Below are 16,817 nucleotides of genomic sequence, written 5' to 3' on the forward strand. Positions count from 1 at the left end.
CATACAAAAATTTGTATCAAATTTTGACTTAGCAACCATCATTTCTTTAGCATTTAGCATAATAGAGTATAAAACCTCCTTTACAGCATCATTTGAACCTCAAATTAGCCTATATTTCTTTTCATTGGGGCGAGCAGCGAACATTTTCATGCCACGGGAAAGAATGAATTATCACCTACTATTCAATTTATTGATGTTACACACAAAAAAATGCATATCTCTCAGAAAATTTTGGGTGACAAAAGCCTTTCTAAGTGCCACCATTTTACATGTAGGCATCACCAGGATTCCAAAAAAAAATCAAAAGTGGAGGGGGACACCCCCTCCCCTTATACCCCTCCCCCAGGACGGCGAGTCGTGGCATGGACCAGCATTTGCCTTCTCAAGAGTTGGGAGCTATATAAATGTATGAGCATGAGGATTTACAGTTTAACACCATTTTGCAGTTACAGGCTGGTTGTAAGAAATTTATAACCTATGAGGAATAAAATTTCTTGAGAAAGATGATCCCAACTTTGTTTTATAAATATTTTAGAAAATTACACCTGGGAAACATTTTTTTTTAGAAGTAAATAAACATCACCATTGTACACTTTTGTCGCACCAAATTGCATCTGAGGGCAATCAGCAATAGAAAATTTTCCAAAGGGGAGGGGGCACCCCCTCCCCTTAGACCCCTCCCCAATATCACTCTAATGCCACTTTGGCCCCTCCCAAACAAAGGCCCTGGATCCGCCAGTGGTTAACATGCATGTGTGACAGTAACTTTATTGTGCCAACGCTTAGGAGAATTGTGCCCACGCTTGGGAAAGTATCACTGAAATATAGTAGTCTTCACAGAAACCGTTTGAAAATTAAGCAAGAAGGAATTAAAACCCAATACAAACGAGTAGACCCTTTAGGAACTGCACTATTGAAGAAGCCTATATATTACATAGTTTCTTGAATCCTCTTTCCGACACCCGACCCCCCCCCCCCCCCGACACATATACATAGATACACGTATACATATTGGTTAACATGCATGTGTGACAGTAACTTTATTGTGCCCACGCTTAGGGGAATTGGGCCCACGCTTGGGAAAGTATGACTGAAATATAGTAGTCTTCACAGAAAATGTTTGAAAATTAAGCGATTTAGAAGGCATTAAAATCCAATACAAACGAGTAGACCCTTTAGGAACTGCACTATTTAAGAAGCCAATATATTACATACTTTCTTGAATCCTCTGTCCGACCACCGACCTCCCCCCCCCCCCCTCCCGCGCCTCTTCATTTATTTTTCGAAAGTGTTACATACCGGGAAGTTTTGGTCTCCAGTTAGGTTCAAACCTTGTTATATGCAACTTCACTAGCCCAATACGAACGAGTAGACCCTACACTACTAAATATTACTATCATACTAAGTATGATTTATTGGTCCCATATATGCTACATATTAAAATATGGTCACCTTATGTTAAAATTCTTAAACTGTTCTATTAACCACCTTGGAGGAAATTTACCTAACTGGGAAATCATCTTGTTGTGTGTGTTTATAATGTCAGCGAACAATATGGAGAGTGAACACCTTCAGGAAAGGACTTTTTTTAAAACTTCCAGCAATTACAGCATGCCGTAATTTGGGGCCATTACAGACTACTTTTGATGAGTATACGTATTTCAACTCGAAGCCCCTCACCCCACAATCAATTTCCCCTCCCTAAATCTATTACGCCTGATTGACTCTGCGATCAATTTCATATATAGGTTGATGATACCTATACTTACTTTTAATTTAACATAATATGTTGATTACATATATCAACTGAAAATTATAGTGGGGGATAATAACGAGGAAGAAACTGTACTCATCAGCCTTAGATTAAAATTGTATACGTACGCTTATGAGTACGGAATTTCCGACTGTGGCACTCTAATTTTTCCGACTGTCGAACTCTATTTTTCATAAATTCTTGCTATTTGTGAGTGACCTACAATTTTCGGTCAAACTTGACCTTTAATCAGTCATATTTACCACGTTTTCCTTGTCATATTAAGAAATTGTATCTCGCGGTTCTTATACTCCACCATACAAAACTTCGTGTGATTTTGAATACTCTAAAAAAAAGATGCCTAATAAACTACTGTACAACGTATACAATTAAAACCCTCAATGCTATTCTACGGAAGCTTAAAATGACCATCAACATAAGAAAAACTTTGCCCATAAAGTGAAATTTTTCAGTAAATTGTTAAAATAACAAGATAAAATCTTATCCCCCCAAAAAACAGAAAAATGTTGGATTGCTTATTTGCTTAAACTGAGCAATTGAACAATTTTTGAAAAATGTTTAATTGACAACTTATCATATCTCGTGTATTGGACATTTTGCTGCAAATTGTTCACTTGTTGACTTCATTCCATCTGAGCAATTGAAAAATTGTCTGCAAAATGTTCAATTGACAACTTATCTTATCTCGTTAATTGGACATGTTTTTGGCAAAATGTTCAATTGTTCACTTCATCCCAATTGAGCAATTGTAAAATTTTCTGCAAAATGTTTAATTGGCAACTTATCGTATCTCGTCAACTCAACATTTTTCTGCAAAATGTTTAACTGTTCACTTCATTCCCAATGCTCAGTTGGAATGAATTGAACAATTTATTTTTTTTCATGTGAGTGATAAAAAGCCCCCCCCCCCCAAGAAAATAATATTAAGCGCGCTAGGAAAAAGCGCTGTATTTTGGGGTAGTTCACTATGTCGTCGAATATAATTTGTTGAAAAAGAAAAGTTTTCCCCTTTGTTACATTAACATAGCTTTTTTTAGTTGGTAGTCTATGTAGCCTATCAAGCAGATAACTTATACTCATTGCTTACTCGCTAACCAGAGTGATTAATAAATTTGTGAAGTGAGGGCCAGTGGTACAAATGTACCGAAAAACAAAAGTGCAGTCGCGAAAGATGGAGTGTCTGACTGACTGACTGACACTGACTGTATCGTTGACGAGTAGGGTGTGGGGGGGGGGGGGGCTGCGGGTTACAAGGCAGCAGTCGGAATTTTCTGGCTCCAAATCCCATCCAGTTGGAATTTCAGCCACTACATCTCTCCCCCCCCCCCCATACCCACTCTCAATCATCAGGCCTTAGCTACGTCCCTGTGTATAATACGTAAACGACGTTCACTACTGTTTAGTTTTTACGGAAATGTCGAAAATAATTTATATCGCTTGAGAAAATAAGCATTATGCCAAAAAATTGGCATATTCACGTGTGGTGTTTGTAAAAATCACGCACCTATATGCAAATATATAATAGCTAAGATTGTCCTGTGTCCGTTATATAATTCCATTAAAGAAATGCATACCTGAGACACGGAAGTATTATCCTGTGAGGGTACCGTAATACATTCATGCTTGAGACACATGCAAGTCTTAAAACCAGAATAGCAAGCCCCAAACATATAAACCTTCCCTACCGGTTTCGAACCTCTGGACATACAATCAGCGTCCATATAGCCTAGTGGTTAGGGTGTCCGCGTACAGAGCGGGAGGCCCGTGGTTGGAGTCCCGGTGGAGGCTGGAAGTTTGTTTCACTGTTCTTGATTTACAAACTCATTACGATTTTCATATATATATATAAATATATATATATATATATAAATAAATATATATATATATATATATATATATATATAGGCTATATATATATAGGCTATATATATAGGCTATATATAGGCTATATATATAGGCTATATATATAGGCTATATATATAGGCTATATATATATAGGCTATATATATATAGGCTATATATATATAGGCTATATATATATAGGCTATATATATAGGCTATATATATAGTAAATAAACATACATAAGTGCCGTATAAAGGCAAAAATAGAGCGCCTACATTACAATACGTAGTACACACAGCGAAATCCATATGCATGTGCCGGATCAAGGTAATGGTTTTATTCTCCAATAGTTATATATAAGAAACGAATTTTCCTGAAAATTTTTGCAAACTACGTCTCGATCAAGTAACGTTAAATACACAAGTGATGTTTAATATGTTGAATGTCAAAAATGGAATGTAGCTATATCATTACGCTGTTGATATGGAACTGAATAAAATTAAAAATTAAGTACTGCCGCATTTTGAAGAGTGTCAAAATTTCAAACCTTTTAAAACGATAACTCGTGGGTCTCTGAAAAATATAGCAAGAATGTGTTTGTGATTACTGTCAAAAAGGCGTGATATACTGAATAACATGTAAATATCAAATGCTATTGTCACTGTGACACGCTTCACATTGTTTAATTGTTTATTGTAAGATTCCAGCTGCTATATATGATCACTGAGTCAAAGCATGGTTAAATGATCGACAAACTGCTATATTCAGTTTCCTCCGACTTTAACATAAGTTCACGAGATCGTAAACAAGTTTTAGAAGCGGCAGTTCACGGCTTCCATACAGATTTTAATTTAGCTGCCTATTGTTGCTGGACCGTAGAATTCGGAAATATCAATGTTGGATGCTAACTACGGAGCTACAGAAGCGTAGAAAGGACATTGTACCATTGTATGATGGAGGTTTTTACCTCCATGATTGTACTAACAAATTTATGGACTAGTAGAACATAATGATAATATAATAATTGCAGCTTCCATGAACTGATATGTGAAAAGAATCGCTTTGCGTTGAAGACTTTTCGAAGACAAGACAAAAAAAAACTATGGCTTGGAGGTTTCACACTGAGTACATAGCATCGCACCATTTTTGTCACTTAAAATCCAATCGAGTTTCCCTTTGCTGTTTTCGCCAATTTAGCTTCCGAGAACCCGCGACGTTTAAATGAGCATTTACAATAATTAGGGTACTTTAATTAGACCTCCTTTAACGCTATATTGGGGACCCAATGCAACCATGTGGTTCACCCCACCCACTCGCCCCCCCCCCCCCGTCAGGTTCCCCAATGTGTGGTAAACTTAACTGTTAATGCTAAGAATCGTTCTTAATTTTATTATGAACCTGTTTAATTGCATATGCCTTTGTTATAGAATGTAATCCGTTAATTTTAATTGGAAAGTTAGGTGATCAAGGAACACATTGACATCTCATGGATACAACATTTTCCCCTAAACTGATCCAGAATGGTCGTAGAATTCATCTAATATTACAAATGAGTCATATTTTGGATATTTGTGGATGTCTCCTTCTATCCAACTATATGTACCCCCTCCGAGTTTAGTCCTGAGATAGAAATTAAAATATAATTAGCCGGTTCTTTGGTGATGCCGTTTTTGCGGCTTTAGAAATGGTCGGGTCCAGAATAGCTATTGAGGGCATTTATTTAAAAACGGGGACAGGTGGGTGGGTGGGGGGGGGGGCACAAGCCTCGGAACTGGGATATCGAACAATCGGTACTCAGTGTCAGGCTTCAAAAAACCTCGGCTAAACTTTGTCGGTCATAGCGGCGCAAATCCATATTTGAGATTTAGGTAATTTTTGCTTAAATTTTGTGCGAAACTTTTTCCAACCTCCAACCTCCTACCACATGCCCCCTGCCCCTCCCCTCCCCCTTCCCTCCCCCCGTTTTAAATGCTCCTCTTACGATTCCCATTGTCCATATCCTTTTTCATAGATTAGTCGAGATAGATTTCAACAGTCCGTGTTTTGCTCTGCCGATTTCTCTCAATATGCCGTCAAGTGATATTCGAAGAAGTATATTCAAGGCCTATATCATGCACGTAAAGCGATGAAACGCACAAATACCCACCGCAATATATGTACGAAACAGAAAAGTATACTGCTCACTTACTATAAATACCATTTCCAGATAAGCAAGTGAAATTTCCGGTCACATCACAATGATAAAGTTTACTGTCTGTCACTTTGCAGGTCACTGGTTGGCTACTCCAGTTGGTTAGTAACAATAACGTAGTCAGTATAGTTAATTACGTCACAGCCTGGGCTTACTAGAAAGCGGGCAATTTGAAATCAGTAAAAGGCGGTATCACAAGTAGCAACACGTTGGTTTGATTCACACCGCACTTGATCCTCAATCGAGTTCTACATTGCAAAGAGCATTCAAAATGGACGATTCCGGCTTTCGTGGTTTATTGCAGAAGTAACAGAAAGCTCCGTGGAAGCAAGGTTGCCAGTTTATAAAAGTACACTTTCAATTCGATCCGTCGCTGGTTTTTAATGATGTTCCGCAGGAAAATGTCATACGTGTATTGGAAAAAGAAAAAACATTTAGAAGCAGCGACAGTTGGAACTACCGCGGCAGTATGCACATGTTGTGACAGAAAGCTCGATGCAAACATTTGAAGGAAGAATTAAAGGCACTCCGAGTACTACTGGCTGAGAAGGAACAACTTCTTTCGAGAAAAAAAAAAACGAAAACGAAGTTCTCTGTGCTACTGGATTGTTCGGTACGTAACACTAGGCCAAGACTTATTAATGTAATTTTTCAATCACTAAAAGTCACCGTTATATAAACCCTAGACCTGTACAGGCATTCGCTCCTTTAAAAACGATAAATTTAAAGAGTTAAAATATGACAGTGAGAGAAATAATATAATAATCTCCTTTTAGATATCTGTAAAATGTTTCATGCACAATTTGCCAGGGTATACTGTTATTGATACATTCACGTTCTAACCTTGTGATGGTGAACGTCACCCGACCACGTACCCCCTACCTCCCCAACCCATAAACAAATCTGCTTTGTAAACCGTTGAAACATACAGTGGCCTAGGAAGGTACATTTGAGTAGGGGGTTGAAGACTGATGGCCGGCCCGGGGGAGGGGTCTAAGGGGAGTTTTTGCATTTCCAGGTGGCCTCAGATGCAATTTGGTGCAATAAAGCACACTTCAACACCCACCCCATTTTGTAAACTTAATTTTGTATTTTCACCTGGCCTTAGATGCAATTTGGTGCTCCAAATGAGATTTTTTTTCTCATTTGGAAATGAAAAAGGGGTTTTTCTGACTTGCGAAGCGGGGGGGGGGGGGGGCGGAATGATACTTCCGCGCCTTCACATTTTCACTGGGGGGGGGGGCTGGAGATATTGACAGTTGGAGCTAGTATATTTTTCGACAAAGTAAACTATATGCCAACTGATCTTTATATATGTCTAATTCATACTTATTCTTGTGTCTTTGTTTACAGAAACTTCAGTGTAGATTGAGCGCAATGAAGAACATAGACTGGTCAGAGGAGAGAAAAGACAGACTGTACAGTGATGTCAACTGAGTATATGTCATCCGAGGAATCTGACATGGAGAGCGAACGAGCTAGGGTACCGTAGTGCAGGAGTTCACTTGGGAGTCGGAAAGACTGAACAAAATGAGGCTGGACTCATTCTTATAAGGACGTTCTCCTTAGCGAAAAGTCCAGAAAAAAGGATACCCACCGTTAGGAAAGGAGACGTATCTTTAAAATGCGTACCGACTGACGCCCCAACTTGGGCTGTTAATTAGGCTGAACAATAACAATGAAGGTATGACCCCCCTCCAAATGGTGAAAATGGTCATTGTTTGATGTGCAGGATTAAGCTTGTGGGAGGCCCGTGGCAAACAGTTTATTGGAGCTCCCATAGAGATACATTGGTACCGGATAACGCCGGATGTATAGCTCACAAAAGACATCTATTTGCCCACGGTGGTTATGATACGTACATTAAAACATCACATAAAAACAGTCATTGATCAACAGCGTAAAGACTGCATATCGAAGTCCATTTCGTTTGACTTCTTTGAACTTTTTGTACCATATACAACGTAGAATAATGTAACGTTATAACAATATTTCTTTGAATTTTTTACCCAACGTTTAAACTCGTGCCCCTGTTGCACGTGGATAATCCTGTCCTGAGCATTTGTTGATTAATGAGGCACCAGGAACAAACAGCAAACGCCGTTGTTTCGGATACAAACAAGTTGCAGTGGACGATTTTGTATAATAAAGAAGAGTTTTCTCTAATTTAACATTTGGTGTAATTACATGATACCTTTAAAACGAAATCCTGCCTGAGATAAATGCAACAAGGAAGAAAGAATATGCCCATAATAATAGATGTCAGATTAATTATTATTTCCTTGTTAGTCTTTTGCTTTAATGGAAGCCTTTTTTTTAATGTCCCTTCACAGCTAATATATTCCATCAAGGGATTAAATGTTAAGGATTAAGTTATCCTTAAAATATTTTCAGGGAACAAAAGTCAAGAAAAAAGCATGATTCTATTAATTTTTAATGAATCATTTAGTAAATCATATTTTAAAATAAGACATAGCTATAGAGCATAGATCTAATAATTTGTCGTCGAAATGTTGTTGTACTTGTACGTTTGTCTTTCATTATTCATGCATGGTTAATTCCAGACTTTCAGGGAAAAAATTTAGAGATCTTGTTTGGGCTATCATTGCATTTTATATCAAAATATATGTTAATTAAAATAAAATTTAAAGCAGCAACAAAATATTAAGCGTGCTACGAAATGAGGCAGGAAGTGGTGCTCTGTGTCAAGTTCGTTCCACATAAAAGAGGCTGGTACCGTTTCCGGGCTTGGGTGGGGGGGGGGGGTCGAGGGGCCGATAACCATCATGGAAGAAGTGCCTAGGCGTTTATATCATCTGAGGATAAACACACCGAATTTTAAACATAAATTTGTTTGGTTCAATTTAACTGCTGATATATGTTAAGTTACTTCAAGTGGTTAGCTGGTTTTCAGAGGTTTTGATTTGCAAACTAGTAACTAAAAATAGAAACATTCCATATTTACTTGTTTTTTTCCTTCTTTCACCTGGCATTAAAATCGTTGCATGTGTATATAATTGCCACAATGTAAGTAGAGTAATATTTGGGCATCAAAAAACATTCTCCGGACAATAATGCATGTTTTGAAATTTGAAAAGGAAAATGGCTTCTCGAGGTTTAAACTTTGTATTCAAAAAGCTGAATATTCAACACTATGATGTAAAGCAATATTGAGTTGCATTTAGATGTATTTACACATTAGAAGTGGTATTTCGTTCATTTACATAATTTTTGTATAAGTGTAAAAATAACAAATAAACGTTTACGATGCGATATGAGGTGCAAATATATAAATAAAAAAGTGGAAAATCAAACGAGTGTGATTTTATGTTTATTATTTTTAATTTTCTTTAAATCAAATGTAATATTTGATAGAGGTGGTCCGTGTATTTCTCAGCCTAATCAACCCGATTAAGACTCCCTAAACGTGGCGAATAAGCCCAGCCCCTGTATTGGTCGTAAGTAATGTGTTTACGATGACCACGTTTCTCCGTATATATTGGTGTAATCATGGCGTTTACGATGATCAATGCAAGAAGTTTACTGCTGGATTCAAACTTAAACTCCAGATTAACGGTCATGTTTAAGGTAGCGAATCTGTTGTAATTGTGACCGGAAACGTAAAGATTACCCTTCCCTGAAACCGCACGATTAAGTGAGCTTCACCGTATTTGGATGACACTTGGCGTTTACGGTCACCGCGTACTCGGTAAATAAGTCATCGCGAACGCGGAAAACTCACGCGTTTAAGTTGGGTCGTAAGCTTACCTTAATCACTAGTTTCAGGAGTGGAAACGTAACGGAAACACGCTGGAACTCGGAATTTACGTCGCAATTACAGACCGAAAACGGCGATTTAAACGCGTGTTTTTTTCCCGTGTTTTATCTGACCATGCATATGTGATTACCATAATACACACGAGTAAAAAATTCATCTGCCATATTGCTGAAAGATGTTATTTCAATTTATGAAATAACGCGACTATTTAGCTGACGCTACATTGTACTGTCAACATTAGAGGAATTTCAAAGTTTTAATGATAAGATATTACGGCAGTCGCCATGTCTGAGCCGTACAAGCAATATGCAGATATTACATGATGATGTTTCCAAGCTATCAGACTATGGTATAGTCAAAGATATACATGACATTTCAATTCGAAGCTTTAAGATCTTCGTTTAGTCTTACTATAATTGTCATCAAACAGCATGAAATGTGGGGTTATTTTAATAAAATTCCGATTTGAGATAATGAGGCACAAACACACACACACACGCTGATCTCTGATAACATCTCCTGAAATTGATTATTTTAAAAATTCATCTTTTGAGATAGCTAGCTTTTATAGTAAAAGGTTGAATTTAGTTTATGTGTAACCTTTTTATCCTCTGAAGGTTACATAAATTTTGAGAGCGAGTTAAATACAGAATTGGAATATATTTGTATTATAAACATGAGTATTCTGTGTATTAATTTAAAACTCACCGATATTCAGGGGGGAAATGAAGGAAGAGAGGTTGAGAGTGATAGGAGGAGAGAGAGATGGAGTGAGAGAGGTGGAAAGAGTAAGAATTGAAAACCTTTCAATATCGTCGTGGCAAAACCGATTTTCGCAGCGAGGTAGGTACTATATAACAATAAGTCAATGATAATAAAGTAAGGTTATACGCTTGTATGGATATATTATAAAATGAACCATATAATAGCTTTGTCTAGGGACGTGTATAGAGATAGGAGGTGGGGAAAGGGGTGGGCTCATATGAAGATGCATTATTTATTTCCGCTAAATACGTCTATTTTTGATCCTTCAATAAAATTCTGACCTTTCCCCTTCCGAGGATGTTGTCTTTAATTCCTTAACTCCTCTAGATTCTTGTTATAGCAAAAAAAGACGGTTATGAAAATGGTATCCACTCTTGGAGAGAATATTGAAATTCTGGAGAGATCTTGTTAACACAACCCTTCTAGAACTGCTCTGTTGAGGTCGCCCTTTATATATCTTCATGACCTCATCTTTAGCACATTTTATGAGAAATATCTCGGATAAATAGTTAATATTGTTTGTCGTCATTTTGTTTAAAAATATCTCAGACATTGGTACAAACCCCCTGAATCTCAGTGAGTTTTCCATAAAATAACTCTTCTTCATTACTAATCATTAACGGGTCTCCTTGGAAGTTAAGGAGAATATATGAAATTGTTTCCTTAAATGACTTTGTACCATCTTTCTCTCTCTATCATAGCAGGACTATCTTTGCTACTGCTATACTGTATTTTCACTTTTTCCATAAAATAAACAAACGGGAACGCATGTTTCCTCTCTACGAATCCAGCATTCAATAGCTTCAATAAATTCTATATAAACATTTACGTCACAGGCGTTTCGACATTTTGATTTATAAATCATAAAAATTGTTTTTAACCTTTTTAAATGAATAAAAATGATGACATTTCATTGTTCATTGATTGTGACAGTTTTACGCAATTTACCATAATTTCAATCGATGGAGCCTTCAAACCCACTCCAGTATTTATCCTCGATTTATTAATCGAGTTATGATGTCTATATTTGAAAGATGGGGTGACACAAAACTGTCGTCAGCCAGGGAGAAAATTTATCGTGCAGTTGGTTAATTTCATAAGTACTCACTCTTTATCTATTTTTGTTATATTTAATTTATTATAGTTGTTTCATGGTCTCAATATTCAATATTGATATTAAGTTATAGCCCAATTCTGTCGGACGCCAAACTAAATAGATGCAGGCATTCGTTCTCAAAAAACTATATTAAATTCAAACAGCTAATTAAAATTCGAGGGTTGCCAATTTCGAAAGCTTGTTTCCGTTTATGACATGACACCATTTTACATTAAGTTCGACGCAAATCAAAGTTACCTATTTTTTTTTTTTTTTAGAATTTTAATGTAATAGACACACTATGATAAAATATGATGTTAATATCTTAGGTTACTTTTACCAAGCTGCAGTTTGCGTCAGTTTAATGGTACCATATTCCATCGTTAAAGGATCGAAAAGGTTATTTATCTGCTGACAAAGGGTTCAATCTGGGGTATGGGTTGGGGGTAGGGTTGTAAGGGGAAATAACTCCGAAAGACGGTTGGAAATGTGATTTTGATTTGAGGTGTTACATGAGAGTCACATAATAAAACAAAAACGAAGGAGAGAAAAACCTCCAAGCGCTATTACATATAAATAATACGAAATAATAGCTAGCTAGATAAATAGCTAGCTAGATAAATAGCTAGCTATATAGATAATAAATAAATAAATAGCTAGATAAATGGATGGATGATGGATGGATGGATGGATAGATAGATGTATTGTACGTTGCAAATATATGATATTATATATATAATATGAGATAAATTAAATTTTCAGAGAAGCAGTTTATTTTTCCGGATTCGGAACATGCGTGTAGTTTGCTTGCTCTTAAAGGCCCCAGTAGAATCGACTAGTAAGCACGTCTAGCAAGTTTGTGTATAGGCCGAGGAACTTTTATTTTCTGCTTTGTTTGCCTCTGATGAGGTGTCAACTCGAAAAGATGCACGAACTAAAATGTCCGGTGGGTCTCGTAAAACGAAATGTCGGGTGTTTCTGAGAAAACTGATTTCAGACGTCCGGTGCTTTAAAGTGTGTGAAAATTCTTCTGAATGATTTTTGCCAGTGTTGGAAGACCAGGGTGGAATTCAGCAACCGATTGAACCCTTTTGGAACTTGTTTGAAGAGTTTTGTATACGTCAATGTTTCAGTACGGGTTTGCTTTTGGCCAATTTTGATGGCATTTTCTATAGAACCCACAAAAATACTGTCTGTTGAGGTGTTTTAACAGTTCTTTGGTGCGAGAATCGTTTAAGGTCCCCCCTCCATGCTAGCGTTTCGTCAACCTCCCAACCTAGATTTCTACTCACTTCCTCCAGACTCCCTTACCCAGTTTCCACCTCCGCAGGTAATTTCTGTTGCGGAAAACCTCGATGCCAAATATTACCCCGGGCACTGTAGTTTAAATCCCCAATGTTGAATATATGGTCTAAGACCCCCTTCCCTCTCTTGTGATTCTAACAATGTCATTAACATATTTTACTTTTCTTTTTTTTTACTGTTCTTTTTGAAAAGAGGACAATTATGTAGGTGAAACAGGTTCTCGGTTCCGCTTACGTTTTAATAATCACAAAAACTCAATTCGTGATAATTTTGCAGGATTCCCCTTTTCCAATAACATTTCAATCTTCATCGACATTCTCTCAAAAACCTAAAATGTATTTTTAATTACTTCAAATCTGTAACTGAACGTAAACGAAAATTGCATCTTTTGTATTAAGTCTCACACACAGCAATAAAGACTTGGGACCTCTGAAACAACTACCAGTTCCACAAACATATGTAATCCATTCTTCATTTTCTTTGCTCCTTATTTCGCTTCCTCTGTAGTCACAGTTTATTTGGTATTAATTCCATCAGTGCCCATTGTACTTTCTTTCACGTCATAATTTCATTGTGTTACATTGGAAACGTAATTTGACTAGAAAAATTGGAAATTGCGCAACCAATAATTTGATTTGCATCGCTTTCGAGCAATACTAGCTCTTCTTCAATGGGCGATCACATGTAGTGACCTGTAAAATGTAGGTCTTTATAAATATATATATATATATACATATATATATAAAGAATAATGTATTTTATTTTCATAATATGCACCTACTTAAAGGAAGGACGAAGTGACGTCATTGTCCCCGGGGGAGGGGCGACCCGGATCTTCACGCCCGTGAATATTGCTCCAATTATGACTGTGCTCAGCATTATAGATAAGAATTGCTCTATTTTGTTTGCTACTCTATACTGACTGACTCTATTCTGCTTTAAGCTTTGTTTGCTGTTAAAACCTTACTTCGTCTTGCATGTTAAAACTCAGTACGATATTCATAAAATTTGATCACATATCTTACTGTTTCACTCTACCGCAATGACTCGACCTAGCCCTACTTTATCTTGAGAAGATTGTTATGGATGTTGCCAGAAAAATGATCAAACTCATTAGAAAAGAATAATTGTCAAAAGCGGTGTTATTATTATTATTCATGAAAAATTAATGTGTAATAGGAATGTGATATGGATGAGGCGAAATGCAGCACACTTTTTATATGGCTTGTTGATCTAAACCGGCGGTACTCGGGCCTTAAAACAATTGATGTATTTGGCGCCTGGAGGGATCTAGAACTTTAAGCGACCAAGAGCAAGCAGCTTCTTTTTGAGGCTGTTTTGCTGGTTTGCCAACTCCACCCCTCTCCCCACGACCACCACCACTCCCTCACACGGGGTATCTTTTAACATCCAATCGTAGATATGTCAACTCTCCCCATCTCTGTCATCTTCAGTTGTATCTTAACTTACTTCAACAGATGTGATCACATATCTTTTTTTTTTGTATTTTTCGTTATGAATTTCAAATTTCAAATAAAACCTAACTAAAAGTATGCATTATGTATTCATTAAGAATCACGAAAGAATTTTCTACTCCAGGATACTTTAAGAGTATGTTACTGTATTTGTGATTTCATGTAAAGGCCATGACATCATGGCTTCTTAGTTCATTCGACCGTTCTCACGTTCTTTCACATCCGTGTTTACGACATTCCCGGGAAACAAATATTAACAAGGGTTTTATTGCTATACATAGCCTATCATTTTCGTAAATATTGGGGTCATAATCTAAGGTCATACTGACATTTTTGTTTTGTTTTTAAAATAAACTATCAACTGATACATTTTTGATGTTACCTTCTCATGGTTAATACATTATTATTTATAGCTTCGACTGTTGAAAGGACATATTCCGGTAACCTTTAGCATGGAAGTTTTATCGATCGAGTTACTGTGCATATAATAGTCTCTGTATATATTACAGCGTGCCAAAACCCGAGAATTTACGATTCCGATGTACTTATCGAGTGGAACACTATTTGCGATCCTTTTCAAAAGTGGTTTGTAGTACTCTAGAGAGGCTTCGAGTTCTGCCATGAGCATCGAATAAGGTAAACAGAACGACTGGTATATATAGTTGTTGAGCAATGCTCTATACTAACGCTACTACTGAGCTTCCCTACTTTTCTGTTTGCCAAGGAAACATACACATAGGGATTGTATGCCACGTATATAGGTTTTATGTTTACTATACTATTTTCAGTGTGGATTTTATCAATTTCCCATGGATTCAATCTGTCGCACTTTCCATATAATTATATATGTTAATACTTTTGTATTCAGCTTCTATAATTAATATTATACTTACCCTAGCGGATTGAGCAGTTGAACGATCATATCCCACAGGAGATTTCTTCATATATACTGTGGACTAATGACTTTTGAGTTCGGCCATATATACCCTGTTTACAGGTAACAGACAATTTTTCTTTAAAGTGTATGGTCTCACTTTTGTAAGAGCTACAGTTATCTAACGATGATACAAGGAAATTACCACTTCCAATTCCGAAGAGGCCACGCAGATTGCAAGACAGTTCCATTATATGTTGCCGAATTAAGAAGTTTACACTTCCTATTCAACTATACATTGAAGTGAATGACCGAGGAATTTGTAAATCACACATGCATGCAGAGGTTTCAACAAGGAAAGACAAAAAGTAAAAGCAAAAAGTTCCCACCAAGTCAAGTGAAAGAATATTCCTTTAAGGTTTTTTTTATATTAATTTAATAGACAGGCGTGAAGTGTTACTTGAAAGACCGTCAACGAGAGTGTCGTGTACCATCAAACATTTAACTTTTGTTTTATAATATCGGCGTTATTAAACATATACAACACACTACGAAAAGTCGTGAACAATTTTGCAAGATACTTTTTCCTCCTTCAGCTGGTGTGTTTATATATCATTGGATGCAAATATAGTTACTTATGATTTAATGGTTTTATTTTGCCTGGAGTGAGCACAGATTAGTGGAATAAAGGTAACTTTTGACCCCCCCCCCCCTCCCCGCCCCTACCATTCTTCCCCAAGAAAGTAGAATTAATTTTAAAGATTAATGAAAGGATGCGATAAATTTCGAAGAACAAAGGTTATAACCGCATGCATGCCAGATGTGTTTTGAGCTGTCTGCGAAAAAAAAACAGATTCTGACGCTAGTGTCTGGGATTATCATTTATGCTTCTGATGAAAATCCATAGTTTGGCAAATGAACGTGTTTTTATTACTCGAGAGAGAGTTTTGCTTTCTATACGACGAGATCATGTTTTAACTTCTAACAGTCCTATAGACGGCTTCTGTGAAATAGTGGCGGGAACAGGACCTACATTTTGCCGAGGATAATAGATTTAAACTATAATTTGATCTCATTGAGAATCGGATTCATTCGTTTTAATTTGATTGGCTTTTCGGATATCAGAGAAGATATTTGAATTCTCAGCTGGTATTGATTATCCCTAACCTCATTGGAAGGGGAACACCACGGGTAAGTCACTCCGATTTGTCGCCCCAACTTCAATTTCGATAACAAACTTTTTTCGTTTAATTTTGGAAATTAATATATACTCTTCACAAATGTCTTCCGGATAAGCCTTATACGCATACTGATATTGATGGTATATTCCTCTAAACCTGTAATGCACATTCTCGTTAACTATTTAATACATGTGTTATAGGCTGTAGGTTAGGCTACACCATTCGTCGAGGAACTAGATCACGTGCTCGATGAATAGGCGACAAAACTCAATGTAATTTATGCATGACGTCACATGACGTCATAGGATAATACCCCTGTAATCATGCTACTGGCACACGTTCAAAATAGCAAAGCATTATGTGTTTTGTGTAACTATGCAATGTATTAGTTTATAGGAGTCGGTATAAGTGTTCTGTTAACTGAATGACGTAGACCTTTAATACCATTTGCTAGCTTCATTTCCTTTGGCTCATAATGAATGTGTTGTTCTTTCAAAATGATTTCTCTTTCATTGACAAATTGTTACAATTTTGT

The 16,817-nt window shown here is 36.8% G+C and overlaps 1 protein-coding gene and 1 long non-coding RNA gene across 6 annotated transcripts in view; both read left to right on the top strand.

Annotated features, from left to right (window-relative positions):
- The window catches only part of LOC139958657 (corticotropin-releasing factor receptor 2-like), a 186,622-nt gene that overhangs the window by 28,608 nt on the left and 141,197 nt on the right, over positions 1 to 16,817 (top strand). For 2 of the 5 annotated variants that reach the window (XM_071955895.1, XM_071955900.1), the window contains exon 1: positions 14,934 to 16,292. The exons of the other annotated variants lie outside the window; for them this stretch is intronic. The gene's annotated coding sequence lies outside the window, so the exon portion shown is untranslated. Of the gene's footprint in view, positions 1 to 14,933; positions 16,293 to 16,817 lie in introns of those variants that run through there. 5 annotated transcript variants of the gene reach the window in all.
- Positions 5,395 to 9,122, top strand: LOC139959018 (uncharacterized). Its single transcript, XR_011789944.1, has 2 exons — positions 5,395 to 6,421; positions 7,162 to 9,122. It is a non-coding gene; the product is annotated as an uncharacterized lncRNA (long non-coding RNA).

Source organism: Apostichopus japonicus, chromosome 18, assembly GCF_037975245.1.
Source record: "Apostichopus japonicus isolate 1M-3 chromosome 18, ASM3797524v1, whole genome shotgun sequence".
NCBI lineage: Eukaryota > Metazoa > Echinodermata > Holothuroidea > Aspidochirotida > Stichopodidae > Apostichopus > Apostichopus japonicus.